The sequence below is a fragment of the Carcharhinus amblyrhynchos genome, chromosome 6 (assembly GCF_965287045.1).
Source record: "Carcharhinus amblyrhynchos chromosome 6, sCarAmb.v2.hapA, whole genome shotgun sequence".
Taxonomy (NCBI): domain Eukaryota; kingdom Metazoa; phylum Chordata; class Chondrichthyes; order Carcharhiniformes; family Carcharhinidae; genus Carcharhinus; species Carcharhinus amblyrhynchos.
Window position 1 is genome coordinate 7,301,319 of NC_137329.1, and position 18,224 is coordinate 7,319,542.

At 42.0% G+C, this 18,224-nt stretch overlaps 2 protein-coding genes across 4 annotated transcripts in view; both read left to right on the plus strand.

Annotated features, from left to right (window-relative positions):
• fibinb (fin bud initiation factor b) overlaps positions 1-16,057 on the plus strand; it is a 32,861-nt gene extending 16,804 nt beyond the window's left edge. Inside the window, exons 2-3 of one of the 2 annotated variants that reach the window (XR_013886770.1) lie at positions 9,767-9,839; positions 14,520-16,057. The gene's annotated coding sequence lies outside the window, so the exon portion shown is untranslated. The remainder of the gene's footprint in view (positions 1-9,766; positions 9,840-14,519) is intronic. The other variant, XM_080189875.1, reaches the window with a different exon arrangement.
• A 647-nt stretch (positions 16,058-16,704) lies between these two features.
• Positions 16,705-18,224, plus strand: part of bbox1 (butyrobetaine (gamma), 2-oxoglutarate dioxygenase (gamma-butyrobetaine hydroxylase) 1) — a 205,444-nt gene continuing 203,924 nt past the window's right edge. Inside the window, exon 1 of one of the 2 annotated variants that reach the window (XM_080189873.1) lies at positions 16,705-16,766. The gene's annotated coding sequence lies outside the window, so the exon portion shown is untranslated. Of the gene's footprint in view, positions 16,767-16,791; positions 16,811-18,224 lie in introns of those variants that run through there. The other variant, XM_080189874.1, reaches the window with a different exon arrangement.

The following is an 18,224-nucleotide window of genomic DNA, read 5'->3' on the forward strand; positions in this document are numbered from 1 at the left end:
GGATTTTCCAGTCCTGATGATGGCACACTGCCACCACAGGTTTCCCAGTGGCAAGAGTTGCATTTAATGGGAAACTCCGTTGAAAACGGTGGGACCAGAAAATCCCACCACCAGCCAATGGCGGGCCACCTCCGCCACTCAGAAACATGCAGCAGGTTGTGTGGTTAAGCCCGCCCTCTAATTCCCTTTTTAAATAACTTGTGTGGATGGTGAGTGGGGCAAGCAAGGTGATAAGGACATGACCACAGGGGAAATAATTTGATTTTGATTTGATTTATTATTGTCACATGTATTAACATACAATAAAAAGTATTGTTTCTTGTGCACTATATAAACAAAACATACTGTTCATAGAGAAGAAACGAGAGTGCAGAATGTTGTGTTACAGTCATAGCTAGGGTGTAGAGAAAGATTAACTTAATGCAAGGTAAATCCATTCAAAAGTTTGACAGTAGCAAAGAAGAAGCTGTTCTCGAATCGGTTGGTACGTGATCTCAGACTTTTGTATCTTTTTCCCGAAGGAAGAAGGTGGAAGAGAAATGTCCAGGGTGCGTGGGGTCCTTAATTATGCAGGCTGCTCTGCCAAGGCAGTGGAAAGTGTAGACAGAGTCAATGGACGGCAGGCTGGTTTGCATGATGGATTGGGCTACATTCACGACCTTTTGTAGTTTCTTGCAGTCTTGGGCAGAGCAGGAGACATACCAAGCTGTGATACAACCAGAAAGAATGCTTTCTATGGTGCATCTGCAAAAGTTGATGAGAGTGAAGATGTGTGAGAGTGAGTGGCTGACAGTGAGTGAGATTTTTGTAAGCATGCAATAGGTGTGTGAGTGATGAAAAAAGTGACTTAGTCTGGCAGAATGAAGATCGTTCATCCTCTTGTGGCACTGGATGGCTGTCCTCTTCTGCAAGGCATTGGCATTGACTGTGCTGACACTACCTCCCATGCTGGATGTGTCAAGAGCATGGGTACAGTGCATCATGGGAGTGCATCCAGGGAGGTGTCAGTAAACTTGGGTGTGAAATGTTTCCTGGGTCTGGCAGCCATGACACCCCAGTGAAGTCTGAAGTGTGCAGGGGCAGCCTTTAAATAAAGGGCATTGAAGTGATGCTGGGTGGGTGAATCAGAGGCTGACTGCCAGTGATATGGTGTGGAACCCATGCCTGGAAGGGTTTTTCATCACTATATGGCAGGAAAAAAATTGCTATTTCCATCAGCAGGCTAAATGCTGCTTTCCTCGCCCAAAATCAGATTTTGCCGATTTCAGAGACAATACCGCTGCTTAGTATTAAGCCTACAAGCAACTAACTTTGTGACATGATGAAAACCCACTTTTTGAGGGAATCCTGCTACCTTTTTGATATTAGTTATTGAATTCAGTGAGCTATGTTTCAATGTGGAAAAGAACTTCTTTACCAGGCCTGCACCAAGGTCAACAAAACATTGACTTGCAAAGTATTCCTTTGTAATTTGTTAAAAGTGCATGATCTTCCTTAACTGTATTTGTCTCCTCGTGTGTCTATGCGTGTGTGCACGCATGCATGAATAGCAAGCAAGTCACTTTGAGTTAGATTTTCAGGGTGAACAAGTCACTCTGGGTCTTTTCCTGCATGGAGGTCGGTCACCAGTGGAGTGCCCCAGGGATCTGTTCTAGGACTCTTGCTGTTTGTCATTTTCATAAATAACCTGGATGAGGAAGTGGAGGGATGGGTTAGTAAGTTTGCCGACAACACGAAGGTTGGCGGTGTTGTGGATAGTCTGGAGGGATGTCAGAAGTTGCAGCGAGACAGAGATAGGATGCAAGACTGGGTGGAGAAGTGGCAGATGGACTTCAACACCGATAAATGTGTAGTGGTCCATTTTGGCAGGTCCAATGGGATGAAGAGTATAATATCAAGGGTAGGACTCTTAGCAGTGTAGAGGATCAGAAGGACCTTGGGGTCCGGGTCCATTGGACTCTTAAATCGGCCGCGCAGGTGGAGGATGTGGTCAAGAAGGCGTATGGTGTACTAGCCTTCATTAATTGAGGGATTGAGTTTAGGAGTCAGGAGATAATGCTGCAACTTTATAAGATCCTTGTCAGACCCCACTTGGAGTACTGTGCGCAGTTCTGGTCGCCTCACTACAAGAAGGATGTGGAAGCTATTGAAAGGGTGCAGAGAAGATTTACAAGGATGTTGCCTGGATTGGGTGGCATGCCTTATGAGGATAGGTTGAGGGAGCGCGGTCTTTTCTCCCTGGAGAGACAAAGGATGAGAGGCGACCTGATGGAGGTTTATAAGATGTTGAGAGGTATGGATAGGGTGGATTCTCAGAGGCTATTTCCCAGGGCTGAAATGGTTGCTACGAGAGGACACAAGTTTAAGGTGCTCGGGAGTAGATACAGAGGAGATGTCAGGGTTAAGTTTTTCACTCAGAGAGTGGTGAGCGAGTGGAATAGGCTGCCGTCAGTGGTGCTGGAGGCGAACTCGTTGGGGTCTTTTAAGAGACTTCTGGATGAGTACATGGGTTTTAATGGGATTGAGAGTTATAGATAGGCCTGGTAGGTAGGGATATGACCGGCGCAACTTGTGGGCCCAAGGGCCTGTTTGTGCTGTAGTGTTCTATGTTCTATGAAAAGCATGCTGCTGGTTATTCAAATTGACAGTATACACAGGAGTTAAGATACACATACAGCTTTTGAAAAAACACAATTACGGAGGGAACAGGGGTCTTAGTTCTCTCATTCCTGTCCATAACACTGTATGGAGTAGTGGCTTTAATGAATGACCCATGGGAAGTAGTCCAAAGTAAGCCAAAGAGCTGGATGCTGGCTTTTTGCAAGCCCCAACTGGACGCAACTGCCATGCGAGAAGTGGAGAGCATACATGAAGGAACACTGAGAATAGAATGAAGATTTACAATGTGAGCAACCCTCTGGTTGACTGTCTTTCTGACTTGCATTGAGCACCACAACAGATTTAACTGAAGTTTTAAATTGCCAGTGAGCATAGAGTGGGTAGATTTTGGTTAGTGTGCCTTTCAAATATTTTAATTGATATGGTAACAAATATTTTTGACATTATTTGAAAATATTTTGGAGTAGGTCTGAATTGTTAGTATGTGATTTACTTATCTGTAATTGTTAAAATTATACCATCTGAAAGTTTATAACTGAATTTTATTTTGTTTTACCACAACTTACAGCAGTTGTAAAGTAGGCAGCTGTACAGTTTTAATATGAATGGTTAAGGTAAGATTTGGGTAAACCTGTATCATATCATTAGCAAGTTAATAAGCATCATTTTTCTTAAATGTGAAAGTAAGATAAAGATTTCTTCCTACAATAAGCGCCTTAACAGATTTTAATGCCAGCTGCAAACACAATACATTTTATGGGTGCAGCCCCCAATGACTAAACAAACATAAGTAGCTCTGCTGTTCAAATAATTCCCTCCCCCGCTCCATTTGAGGAACTATCAACTGAACTTGTGCAATGGGATCAGTAGCCCATCTATGCTGTATGTTTTTATAATTCCATTTTATGCAAAAAAGAACTTAAAAGTTTGGTATAAGGAAAATTATATCATATGGGCTAAGTCATTACAGTAGTGACAATTTTCTGATATGCTAAGACTAAAGTGAATTCCACTGAGTTGCCATTTATTCACTTTCTTAAGTAAATTACATTCATTACCATGACCTCAATCACAATGTTGATTTTTTTTACATATGCTAGCTTTGAATGTGTGGTAAAGATCTTTCAAAAAGTAAATGGCAATATGGTTTATGTCTATAGTGCGTCTTGGGAATCATACATCTTTGGCAGTTACATGTAGTAAAATTACCGATCCTATCAACAGCCGCCAGCTGCACAAAATGTTCCCAAACATTTAACCACATGCTGGCAAATTTAACCTCCAACTATAGCTGAAGTCCACAGAATAATCAGACTACAGTGCCTCACTAATGAAAGGGTTTTCTATGCAACTTCATGCTTACAAGACTTTATAAATCAGTCAACATTTGTGGCATCAATATTATAAATCTTTAACAATAACTGAACTATAAGCAACTCTCACTCAGCAGATAGCTTCTATTTATCCAACAGTGTTTATAACAGTTGAAGGTGAGAAGTCTGTATAAGTCGCAAATTCTTCCCACATCAGCATGGGTTTCCTCCAGGTGCTCCCCGGTTTCCCTCCCACACTCTAAAGATGTGCAGGTTAGGTTGATTGGTTATGCTAGACTGCCCCTTAGTACCAGGGGGATTAGTAGGGGAAATATGTAGGGTTACAGGGATAGGGCCTGAGTAAGATTGTTGTCAGTGCAGGCTCAAATGGGCTGAATGGCCTCCTTCTGCACTATAGGGATCTTGTGGAGTCAAAAGTCAATTTCACTGTGTTATTTTATTATGGACATATTTTGATTCGGATCATTTTTAAACAAAGGTGATGCTGTTTTGAACATAACTGTACCCTCCTCTGTGATCAGCAAGGCACAGAAATATGATTGATTTAGATATAAATGTAGGTGCTGGTTCATTTCTCTTGAAACCACTAGTTATAGGCAATGAAGTCTCCAGAACCAGCTTTGAACTCATGACCTTCTGACACCAAAGATGAGACAGGGGATTTTTAGTAATCTCATTGCAGTGTGAATGTAAGCCACTTATGACACCAAGGAATAATCATGGCTGACAAAAGTTCTATTCAATTGTAATTACCTTAATATATTTATTTTTAAATATAGAAGATAAAAGCTTCTAATAACATTAGTGCCTAATTTCAAGTACTATAAATCGCAAAATAAATTTCCAAGTAACTATAGCTGACATCATTAACATCATAATGTTTTGTTAGTTATCCAATTATATTATGAGAAGCTGTTATTTTCTATCTTTAAAAATAAGTCCACGAAGGTTCTATAGAATTTTTGTTAGCCATGATTTTTTATTTATTTATTAATGTCACAAGTAGGCTTACATTCATACTACAATGATATGACTGTGAAAATCCTGGGTCTTGCCTTTGGAGTCAGAAGGTCATCGGTTCAAATCTAGCTCCAGAAAGTTCATTACTTAATTTCACTGACACCTCATGGCATACTGAGAGAGATGGTAAAATAAGGTATTGTGTGTGATCCCTCTCAGGTACGATTTGACATTCTCTTGATAACTTGGTCACTCTTTATCCCTCAATTGACAATACTATAACAGTTAGACAAATCAATTGATCGTCTATTTCATTGCTGTTTATGGGATCTTACTTTGCCTAAATTTGCTGCCGGGTTGTTTCACAACATTCCAATAATAACTATGTTCAGAAGTATTTAATTGCTCACAAATTCTTTTGGAATTGCAGAGGTCCTAAAATAGTGTGTACAGTTTTGGTCTCCTTATCTAAAAAAAAGGATCTGATAACATTGGAGACATTCCAAAGAAAATCAACCAAGCTAATTCCTGGGATGAGAGGGTTGTTTTATCAAGAGAGACTAAATAGTCTGGTTCTGTATTCCTTGGAGTTTAGAAGAGTGAGGGATGACCTTATTGAAACACAAGACCTTGACGGGGGTTGACAGGGTAGATGGTGAGTGTGGAGGAATTTCTTCTCAGAGGGTGGTGAATCTCTGGAATTCTCTGCCCCAAAGAATGTTGGAGGCTGGATCATTAGAAGTATTCAAAGTGGAGGTGAATAATATTTGATAGACCGAGGAATAGAGGGTTATGGGAAATAGCACAGAAAATGAGTAGAGGCCGGCATTGATCAGTCATGATTGTATTGAATGGTGGGACAGGCTTAAAGGGCCTGATGGCCTACTTCTGCTTTTTTTCTTGGATTTTTGTGTTCTAAAAGGCACCACCATAAGAAGCATCCAGTACCATTGCACAGTGACTGCAGCGTGAATAATATCTATGGGATGCTGCAGTGCTAGAAATTTCTAATGCTTACTTTTGCTGACTAATGGATTCCCAGCTCTAACCTTACCATTACACTTGCAGCATCTGCACTTTTTGACTGAGACGAATAATACGTTTTAAATATATATCAAAGTACTGAATGTGCTTTAAAATCATATTAATTTGTCTTATTACTGTTATTGCATTAACTATGAGCAAACAGTCCATATTAACTTGTGATAAAGAATCATTTAACCCCTTCTACCTATCCTGTCACTGAAAAAACTACATCTGTTTGTCAATCTCACTAGATGATTTAAAATTCCCTTCTTCAATAGTATATGTTAGCAAACAACTAAGGAAAAAAAAGTTCCGATGAGAGGTTATATAAAAATATTAGCCTATTTCTTGTTACAGGTCTTGACAGTCCTGCTGTGACCCTTGCAGCACTTCAGCAGGACAGTGGCACTTAGGCGACACCAGTAGCATGAACATGCATGAGAGCCCTTTGCAAGGTTAGATGGTGAACAGCAAGTGCTAAACTAATGTCAGAAAACAACATTTACAGATGTAAGAGCACAGGTTAAAATATTTTGTTGCCAAATGAATTAAAAAAAGCCTTCTAATTTCAGGCAAGTATACAACTATAAGGTAAGCCAAAAGCTCATCTTCTGAAGCTACAGTTCTTTAATTTGATAATTGTCACATGTGTTAGCACACAGTGAAAAGTATTGTTTCCTGCGCACTACACAGACAAAGCATATCGTTCATAGAGAAGGAAAGGAGAAAGTGCAGAATGTAGTGTTACAGTCATAGCTTCAAATGCAGATCATCTTCATTTATGCAAGGCCATTGTACAAAACTAAGTAATCCAATCTGGGCTAGTGAGTGTGGGAATCTTGAATACATGACCATCTAATTCATTGAAGTGCTGCCATTTGTAATAGTGCCTAAGTAAGTGCGTGAATGTCTGGAATCCAACATTCCTTCTGTAACCACTTGATGGCAAATTGAAGGGACACCCACCAATAATCGTGCCAAACATCGGTGGATTCCATCAACTCTATCTGCACCCTGCAATTTGCAGTATAGTAAGTGGCTAATTGGATCAGCATGTCTGTGCTTGTTCTTTGGCAGACTAATCCAAAATTAATCTCAACTGTCCTGTAACTTCCTCTGCTTCTAATATTTAGATAATATTCATCCAAAAGATACAATGATCTCCATCTCAATTATTCCCTTTGAAAAAAACATTCTTTGTTCTAATAACACTGTGCAAAGTGATGCACAAGTGATGATATTCAATTGGCAAGCTGAAGTGAAGTTATTTGCTAGCTGAAGTGAAGCTATTTTTTAGAATTGAATTTATGGGGTGTGGATGTCGCTGGCCAGGCCAGAATTTATTGCCCATTGGTTATAAAAGCATCATAATTTTAAACAAAACCTATCTAGGTTCTGAAAGTCAAGAAAGAAATAGTGATCCAATACGATATCCATGGAAATGCAATTAATGAACACCATTACTGAAATACTAAAAGTTACTAATGTGTTACTGGTACGATTTTATTGGAAGATAACCATTAGCTACATTTCCAGAGAGGAATCACACAAGATTAATGAGAAGAAAATGCAAGATGTTGCATGACTGGGCCAGGCAAGTAATTTGGTAACTATTAATTTTCATCATAAAAGCATAATGAATCATTTAACGGGACTGGTTCCAATGTAACATAAACCTACGAGCACACATCTCATCATGGCAGCTGGGGCAATTTAAATTCAATTAATAAAACATGAATTAAAAAGCTGCTCTCAGCAGTGATGATCACAAAACTAACTTGTAGAGGAAATGCTGGTATGGTGCAATATCACTGGACTAGTAATCCAGAGACCCAGATTAATGCTCCGGCGGAATTTAAATTGAATTAATAAATCTGGAATATAAAGGAGGTCTCATTAATTGTAACCATGAAACTATCATTCATTGTTGTAAAAACAGTTCTTGTTTACTTATGTCCTCTAGGGAAGGAAATCTGCCACCCTTCCTGACCTATGTGGCTCCAGATCCATAGTAAAGTGATTGACTCTTAACTTTCCTCTGAAAAGGGCCTAGCACAGCATTCAATTACATCAAACCGCTACAAAATGTTGATGAAAAATAAGGGCATGGGAACATAGGAACAGGAGTAGGCTATTCAGCCCCTTAAGCCTGCTTCATCATTCAATAAGATCTTGTCTGATCTGTGACCTAAATCCATGCATCTGCCCTCAGCCCATATTCCTGGATACCTCTACTGAATAAAAGATTGTCTATCTCAGACCTAACCTGAACAATTGAACCAGCATCCACCAGCATTTCAGGAAGAGAGTTCCAAACCCCCAGCACTCTCTGCATGTAAAAGTGTTATCTAACATGTCTCCCTTACAGCTTGGCCCTAATTTTTAGAGTATGGGCCTCAAGTAGTGAAAACAGTTTATCCTTATCCACCCTGTCCTTCCCTGTAAATATTTTGTAGACTTCTATCAGATCATCCCTCAACCTTCTGAGTTCAAGAGAAATAAAGATCTAATTTGTCTAATCTCTCTTCACAATTTAACTCTTGAAGTCAGGTGTCATTCTTGCAACTTTGAGTCGAATTCCTTCCAGGGCCAAAACATCTTTCCTAAGGTGCCATGTCCATACCTGCTCACAAAGAGATCTAATTAAGATTTTGTACATCTGCAGCATTACACCTGCATTCCTGTAGTCCAGCCCTTTATTTGTGAAGGGCAGCATTCCATTGCCCTTTTTGACTATTTTAAGGAGCTATGCACCTGAACCTCCCAAATTTCATTGGGCACCACTGAATTTAACTTTGTGCCTTCTAAAAACTACCCTGATCTATTCCTTTTTGATGTGAAATGGATAACCTCACACTTGTTTATATCAAAATCCATTTGCCACAGTTTGCCCCATTTCACTCAATCAATGCCCTGTTGTAGTTTTATGCTGTCCTCAACACTATTGACAATACTGCCCAATTTTGTGCCATCTGTAAATTTGGATATTTAACGTTTTATGCCATTATCTAAGTTGTTGATGAATATTGTAAACATTGAGGCCCCTGCAGGACACCACTAGTCACATACTCTCAGTTTGAGAACTTACCCATTACTACACCTCCCTATTTCCTTTGCTCAACCAATTTCCTATCCATGTCAGTAATCTGCTTTCAATTCCATGGGCTTCCACCTTAGCTAACAATCTTGTGTGCAGGACCTTATCAAAAGCCTTCTGGAAGTCCACATAAACTGCATCCATTGACTTGCCTTTGTCTACCATCTTTATCACCTCTTCAAAAGAATTATGTGTGGTTTGCCAGGCATGACCTATCGTTCATGAATCAATGCTTACTCTCCCCGAACAACTGAAATTTCGAGGTGATCAGTTACCCTATCCTTGATTAATGACTTCAACAATTTCCCCACCACAGATGATACGCTAACTGGTCTGTAATTCCCTGGTATCCCTCAGTCATTAACCAATTACTAGTCCAGGGGTATGATTCCTGAATCTAGGGAATTCTGAAAGATAATAGTTAGGACACTGGCAACATGTTCACCTACCTCCTTTAACACGCATAGATGGGAACCAACAAGTCCTAGGGATTTGTCACTCTTTCCCATTACTGATGATTCAGTTAAGCTAATTTTATTTAGATCATGTCCCTGATCCTCTGTTAGTGTCCTTGGGACTTCCAGCAAGCTATCCTCTCTTTCTACTGCGAAATGGAACTGGGCCAACCATATAAAAGGGAAGTGATGGAAAAGCTCAGCCAGTTCAACAGCATCTGTAAAGGAAAAAAAGAGTTAATATTTCAGAGTCCAATATGACTTTTCTTCAACAGGTCAGAGACTGGGAATTCAAAGTCAACTAACCTTCTGATTCCCCAAAGCCTGTCCACCATCTGCAAGTCGCAAGTAAGGACTACTCCACTTGCCTGACAGTTTAAATAGTAGCACTTTTAAAAATGCATACAAAAATTATGTTTCATAATGTTGTTTCTATCAACTTTGTTGTTGGGTCCAGCATACCATTGTGCAATAGAGATCATACAGTTGTCAATGTTTATTGCAAAAGCTCTGTCAACATGGCCAAATGTTTAACTCACACTTACAAGTGAAAAAATGATTGAAAATATGTTTTTCTTTGGAAAAACCAGAACTATAATCTTTTATATCAAAAAGTGACATTTTTAAGAACCAACATTCACGTATTGTCTGTTCACAGATTAAAAACTAGGAGTGTCATCTCAATTTAGTTTATTTTGAGCTCTTCTTTTTAATGTAAACAGGGCAGTAAAAAATTTTTTTTGTCCAATTTGCAAGATTTAGAGTAAACAATTCAATTTGAGCAGAGGAACAGTTCTGATGGACAACCAAAAACGTTAATTTACAGTTGGACTGTAGGTGGCACGGTGGCATAGTGGTTAGCACTGCTGCATCACAGCTCCAGGGACCTGGGTTCGATTCCCAGCTTGGGTCACTATCTGTGTAGAGTTTACATGGGTTTCCTCCACGTGCTCCGGTTTCCTCCCACAGTCCAAAGATGTGCGGGTTAGATTGATTGGGTTAAATTGCCCCTTAGTATCCTGGGATATGTCATAAGAACATAAGAAGTAGGAGCAGGAGTAGGCCATCTCGCCCTTCGAGCCTGCCCCGCCATTCAATAAGATCATGGCTGATCTGAAGTGGCTCGGTTCCACTTTCCCGCTTTCTCCCCGTAACCCTTAATTCCCTTGCCTACCAAAAACCTATCTACCTGTGTCTTAAATATATTTAGCGAGGTAGCCTCCACCACTTCAACGGGCAGAGAATTCCAGAGATTCACCAGCCTTTGAGTGAAGAAGTTCCTCCTCAACTCCGTACTAAACTGCTCCCCCCTTATCTTGAGGCTGTGTCCCCTAGTCTTGTTGTCCTTTCTGAGCGGGAAGAATCTCTCTACCTCTACCCTATCCATCCCCTTCATTATCTTATACGTTTCTATAAGATCCCCCCTCATCCTTCTAAACTCCAATGAGTACAGACCCAGTCTATTTAGTCTGTCTTCATAGTCTAACCCCCTCATCTCTGGTATCAGCCTCGTGAACCTCCACTGCGCTCCCTCCAAGGCCAAAACATCCTTGCGCAAGTGCGGCGACCAAAACTGCCCACAGTACTCCAGCTGCGGCCTCACCAATGCCCTGTACAGTTCCAGCAAGACCTCCCTGCTTTTATATTCTATCCCCGTCGCTATAAAGGCCAGCATCCCATTCGCCTTCTTGATCACCTGCTGCACCTGCAGACTGGGTTTCTGTGACTCATGCACAAGGACCCCCAGGTCCCTCTGCACGGTAGCATGCTGCAGCTTTTCGCCCTTTAAATAGTAATCCCTCCTACTATTATTCCTGCCAAAGTGGATAACCTCACACTTGCTAACACCGTACTCCATCTGCCAGGTCCTCGCCCACTCGCTCAGCCTACCTAGATCCCTCTGCAGACTTTCCACACCCTCCGCACAATTTGCTTTTCCACTCATCTTTGTGTCATCAGCAAATTTTGTCACCCTACACTCAGCCCCCTCCTCCAGATCATCTATATAAATGGTAAATAGCTGAGGCCCCAGCACCGATCCCTGGGGCACTCCACTAGTTACCAACCACCAGTCAGAATAGCACCCATTGATACCAATTCTCTGCCTCCTATTAGACAACCAATCCTCTATCCACGCTAACACCTTACCCCCAACTCCATGCCCCCTAACCTTCTGAAGCAACCTTTTGTGAGACACCTTATCAAACGCCTTTTGAAAATCGAGAAACACCACATCTACCGGTTCCCCTCTGTCTACCGCACTAGTCACATCCTCAGAGAAATCCAACAAATTTGTCAAACACGATTTCCCCTTAACGAATCCATGCTACGTCTGCTCTATCAAACAATTCTTCTCTAGGTGCCTCGCTATTTCTTCTTTGATGATGGATTCAAGCATTTTTCCAACCACAGACGTTAAACTAATGGGCCTATAATTCCCTGCCTTTTGCCTGCTACCTTTTTTAAACAGCGGCGTAACATTAGCCATTTTCCAATCTTCCGGCACTTCCCCGGAATCCAGCGAAGTTTGGTAAATAATCACTAAGGCATCTACTATCACCTCTGCCATTTCCTTCAGAACCCTGGGATGCATTCCATCTGGTCCTGGGGACTTGTCCACCATCAGTCCCGCCAGTCGATCAAGCACCACCTCTCTAGTGACATTCAGGCCCTCAACTCCTACCATCCTTCTATCTTTAATATCCGGCAAACTATTCGCGTTCTCCTCCGTAAAGACCGACGCAAAAAATCTATTTAAGGCCTCAGCCATTTCCTCATCTCCCACCACTAAATCCCCCCTCTCATCCTCTAAGGGTCGAACATTCACTCTAGCCAGCCTCCTCCTCTTTATATATTTGTAAAAACTCTTACTGTCCTTTTTTATATTTAGTGCTAGTTTAGCTTCATAGTCTATCCTTCCTTTATCAACTTTTTAGTCAATCTTTGTTGATTCTTAAACCTCTCCCAATCTTCACTCGCCCACTACTTTTAGCCACTCTAAACTCTTCAGCTTTTAACTTAATACTCTCCTTTATTTCCTTCGATAACCAAGGCTGATTATCCCTTCTCCTACGTGTCGGTTAGAGATTAGCAGGGTTAAGTGTGTGGGGTTGTGGGGATAGAGTTTGGAATGGGATTGTTGTTGATGGAGACTCAATGGGCTGAATGGCCTCCTTCTGCACTGTAGGAATTCTAAGATGCTTTCTGGCCAGTTTGTTTAGTTTCTTGACTGGAGAAGAGTTGGAAAGTAGTGCTTTCTAAAGGTCTGTAATATTATTGATGTAAATTTAAGCAACAGAATCTTGAAATTTATCGACAACCCCAAAGGAAGCGGTCTATTATACTGAGGACTGTAAAGTATAACTGAATGAGAAATCAGGTGGTAGATCCAATTTGGTGCATGTTGGTGTTGGGGGAAAACGGAAAGAATCAGTGGACAGATGGTTGTGGAAAAACAGCTATTCTGTAGTACAAATACAAAATACCTAGTATAGAAGCCTTAAAATAGGCATTTTGGAAGGGAGACATGCTCACATATTGCTTGGTTAGTAAGATGCTAAATGTGGGAACAGAACAAAATGGATTTGTGGATACAATACATAAATGATGAAACAGTGGTGCAGGTTAAGAAAAATTGCAAGTCAAGCAATGATTTATTTCTGGTACTTCAGACTTGAAAAGTGGCAATGTAACATTAGACTTTTATTGGGCCTCAGTTATAACACATGGTGTACTATACACACTTCTTGTTTCCATTCTATAAAAAGTGCTTTGTGTGATGATAATGTGCCTTTAAGAAATTTATTTTAAGAAAGTATTTTAATCATGTTTCTCTGCAGGATGTTTCAAACAGTCCCAGGCATTATTTCAGAGCTGTTTTGTCTGCAGTCCGAATCATCTATTGTTACTGAAGCAGCATGGTTGACAATCTGAACTAATGGAGGGTTCTGTTGTTTTGATGTTTCTTTGGGATTGCAGTGTAGAGCTTAAATTGGTATAATTGACAGGTCAGGCCATATGTTTTCACAGAGAATTCCAGTTTCACAGAAACCCTACAGTACAGAAAGAGTCCATTTGGCCCATCAAGTCAGCACCGACCACAATCCCATGCAGGCCCTATTCCCATATCCCTACATATTTTACTCACTAATCCCTCTAACCGACGCATCTCAGGATACTAAGGGGCAATTTAGCAATCAACCTAACCTGCACATCTTTGGACTGTGGGAGGAAACCGAAGCACCCAGAGGAAACCTACACAGACATGTGGAGAATGTCTGTGTGGAGTTTGCACAATGATCCAAGCTGTGAAGCAGCAGTGCTAACCACTGTGCTACCGTGCTGCCCTTGCTAACCACTTTTTAGTTTAATCAGATGCTGTTTTAGATGCTGCAGAGAAAGAGAATTATCCTTTTCAGTATGTAAAATCTGGAAGCTGCTGGACAGTGGATTTACTTCTGTTTGTGTGTCTTGAGGATATCTCCTTCTCTGAAAATGGCTGTTTGGATTTCTGTCTATAAGTGTTAAATGCTGGAAATCTAATAGCATTGAAACAAGTACGCTCACATGTTGACTAATTCTGAAGAAGAGCTTATGCCTATGGGGTATTGCTCTTAAATTGGAACAGCAGAGATAGCTAGCTGTTAAAAAGTTATACTGTGTCATATTTAAGTCTTGTATTGGTAAAGATTATGCTAATTATTTTTTGTTATATTCCAACTGTGTTCTTAAATAAACTTTGTTTGACCTAGTAGGTCACTTGAAACATTCCTGAAGTGAAACCCCTTGTGGTCACCAAGCCAAAATCAAATGTAAATCTTAGGGTCTAGGTTAACTTCAGAAGACACCTTGGAGTCTTAACATTGGTAAACATGCAAAACAAATTTGCAAAGATTACACAGAACAGAGGAGTTATACCTGTCAGGAAATATTAAACAGGCTCTAGAAAAAAAAGAGACTGTTCTCTTTAGAACAGTTTTAAAGAAAGGTTCTTGGCCTCAAACATTAACTCTGTTTCTTTCTCTACAGATACTGCAAGACTAAGATTTCCATCATCCAAAGTTTTTTTGATAATTCAATAGAGTTAGATGGAGACAGGAGGAGGCGGAAAGAAGAGTTTGATGCTCAGCTGCGGATGAGGACGGAGAATCCAGCCAGGAATAAATGTGCCTTCCCTTTGATGTTTGAATGTTAAACCCACCAAAAATGATGTTTGTTAAAGCTTTTTGTCTTGCATTCATCAGAACACTCCTGATGTGTGCAGTAATGTATGCAGGATGAAAAGAATTGACAAAGTATTTTGGTATTTTCAGTAACAAAAAGTTCTGTACTACCAAATGACACTTCATAAAATCCCTATAGTGCAGGAGGCAGCCATTTGGCCCATCAAGTCAGCACCGATTGCAATCCCACCCAGGCCCTATTACTGTAACCCCAAATATTCACCCTTCTATCCCTCTGACGAGGGTAAATTTAGCTTGGCCAATCAACCTAACCTGCACATGTTTGGACTATGGGATGAAACCAGAGCACCCCGATGCAGACAGAGGGAACATGCAAACTCCACACAGTGAACTGAGGCCGGATTTCAACCCGGGTCCCTGGTGCTTTGAGGTGGCAGTGCTAATCATTGTGCCACCCTTCACCTTAATATATCAACCAAAGGAAAATCCTAAACACAATCACTGCTAGTTCAACCTCTGTATAATCTTTCCTGATAGGTATAGCCTCCCAGCTCTCATATAACCCTCGCAAATCTTATTTGCTCAGCTTTACCAAAACTCTTTTGGTGAAAATTGGAAGTAAATAAAAACTCTGCACCTGTGCAGGTTTCATGCACTGTGAAACCTGGTCTGTAAAAAGGTTGTGAATGCAGCCCAATCCATCACACAAACTAGCCTCCCATCCATTGACTCTGTCTACACTTCCCGCTCTCTTGGCAAAGCAGCCAGAATAATTAAGAACCCCATGCAGCCCAGAGATTCTCTCTTCTACCTTCTTCCATCAGGAAAAAGACAGATGCACAGAAGTTGTTTCCACTGGGAGGTGAAAGATAGATGCAGGGAGGTTGTTTCCACTGGCAGGTGAAAATAGAACTAGGGTGTATGCCCTCAAAATAAGGGGAAGCAGATTTAGGACTGTTAAGGAGGAACTTCTTCACACAAAGGGTTGTGAATCTGTGGAATTCCCTGCCCAGTGAAGCAGTTGAGGTTACTTCATTGAATGTTTTTAAGGCAAGGATAGATTTTTGAACAGTACAGGAACTAAGGATGATGGTGAACAGCTAAGTAAGTGGAGCTGAGCCCAAGAAAAGATCAGCCATGATCTTATTGAATGGTAGAGCAGTCTTGAGGGGCCAGATGGCCTACTCCTGCTCCTAGTTCTTATGTTCTTATGATACAAAAATCTGAGGTCACGTATCAACCGACTCAAGAACAGCTTCTGCCCTGCTGCCATCAGACTTCTGAATAGACTTACCTTGTGTTAACTTGATCTTCATCAACACCCTAGGTGTGACTGTAACGCTACATTCTGCAGTCTTATCTTTCCTCCTCTATGAACAGTATGCTTTGTCTCTATAGCGCACAAGAGTACTTTTCACTGTATGTTAATACATGTGACAATAATAAATCAGTTTGTTTTAATTCCAATTCAATCAAGTCCATTTCAGAGTCTCAACAAGTTCTAATCGTTTTTTCACTTACACAGTGATGCAGGGAGGTGACCCCAGTGGGGCTCTCGCTTCTGGTTGGAATTGCCCGGGCGGGGCCTGGTAGGTATGGATATGATCGGCACAACTTGTGGGCCGAAGAGCCTGTAGTGTTCTATGTTCTAAGTTGAGACATTCCCAATCCAAAGTGACAAGACAGGGCTCTCACCTCCTGTCTTGGGCTTGATCTACGTGATCCAAGCTGATTGCAGTAGGCATAGCTTCCCCTCCAAGGCCTGATCTCATTGCATCTTAGCCAAAAAGGCCGAGATGCTGCTTTTAAAAAAATTGCTTCAAATGAAGCTGAAATGTAATCTAATGACTTCAACCAAGCACAGCACTACACTTGATCAAATCCAATCAAACCCTGTAGTAGACATCCGTTGTTTAAAAAGACAAGTCACACCTTTTTGTTCACTTTAGTGAATTAGTAACAAACACCAAGGATCCCATTGGTAAGATATTTTTAACCATGCAAGCCTAAAGCCACACACGGCTCCTCCTCCAAATAATAACTGGTTGTGACGGATTGTTGTGCTGACAATCCCAGGGAGCTGTGGCTGCAGGTAGGAGACTATTTTAAATGACGCATTTGACATTCCAATAGCAGGTAACCAGAAGTGTGTGTGTGAGAGACGGTTGTTCTGAGACTTCTTACTGTGTGCGTGTGAGACAGAAAGAGGGAGGGATCTGGAAATTTCCAGTAAAAATTATTTAACCTCCCCTCATCCATTCTCAGGGAGAGGGAAGGAGCGGGCGGGGGGAGGAAACAAAGAATGAAAAGAAATATGAGGGGCAGGAAAGCAGGTGTAACTGGTGCTGGAAATTATAAGATCACACACACTTGTAAAACAGAGCGCGGAAAGAAGCAAAAAAAAAGTCACCCCTTCCGAACGGGCGCCGGCGAAAAAGGAAGCCCGACTTTACCTCGGCAAGTAGCCGGCACCGACATGGGGATGGAGTGGGGTGCGCACGCGCGGCTCGCGGCGGTGTAGGAGAGACAGTGCGCGTGTGCAGCCCCCGGTGGCGCAGGAGGGGGGAGCGCGCGGGGTGACAGCTGGGGGGAGGGCGAGAGCAGGAGCGCGCGGGGTGACAGTTGTGGGAGGGGGAGGGCGAGAGGACGAGCGCGCGGGCTGACAGTTGGGGGAGGGGGAGAGCACGAGCGCGCGGGTTGACAGTTGGGGAGAGCGCGAGCGCGCGGGTTGACAGTTGGGGAGGGGTTGCGCGCGAGATGACAGTTGGGGGAGGAGGAGCGCGCGCGGTGTGACAGTCGGGGGAAGGGGAGCGCGCGCGGGTTAACAGTTGGGCAGCAAAGATAATGGCACGTTCAACGCCATCCTGCAGTAGCGCCGTGCAAATCAAGGCACAACACTGCGGATGCCGGATGTGTTTTAATGTTTATTTGTTAGTCACAAGTAGCCTTGCAGTAACATTGCAATGAAGTCATTGTGAAAATCCCCTAGTCGCCACTGTTTGGGTACACTGAGGGAGAACTTAGCACGGCCAATGGACCTAACCGATATTTGGACTGTGGGAGGAAATGGAGCAAACCCATGCAGAACTTTTCAGAAGTCACCCAAGGCTGGAATTGAAGCCGGATCCCTTGCCCCCTGGAGCAGTGGTGCTAACCACTCTGCCACACGCAATGGAAATACAAAAATGCTGGCAATATTTAGTGGCTCTGATAATGCCTGTGGACAGATTTAAGGATTTGCAATGAAATGGGGGCTAGAATATCCTCCAGTGCACAGAGTAACTCACTTGACTCGCCAAAGGCACAGGTTAGGAGTGCGACAGAATACTTCCACTTGCCTGGATGAGTGCAGCTGCAACAACACTCAAGTTGGTACCATCCAGGACAAAGCAGCCCTGCTTATTTGCCATCCCTTTCCACCACCTTGACCATTCATTCCCACCCCCAATTCACAGCAGCAGCCACATGCCCCATCTACAGGATGTATGGCAGCAACTCTGAGGCTCCTTTGGAAGGTAAAGTCGCCATTGTCCCAGATGACGATAGGTGC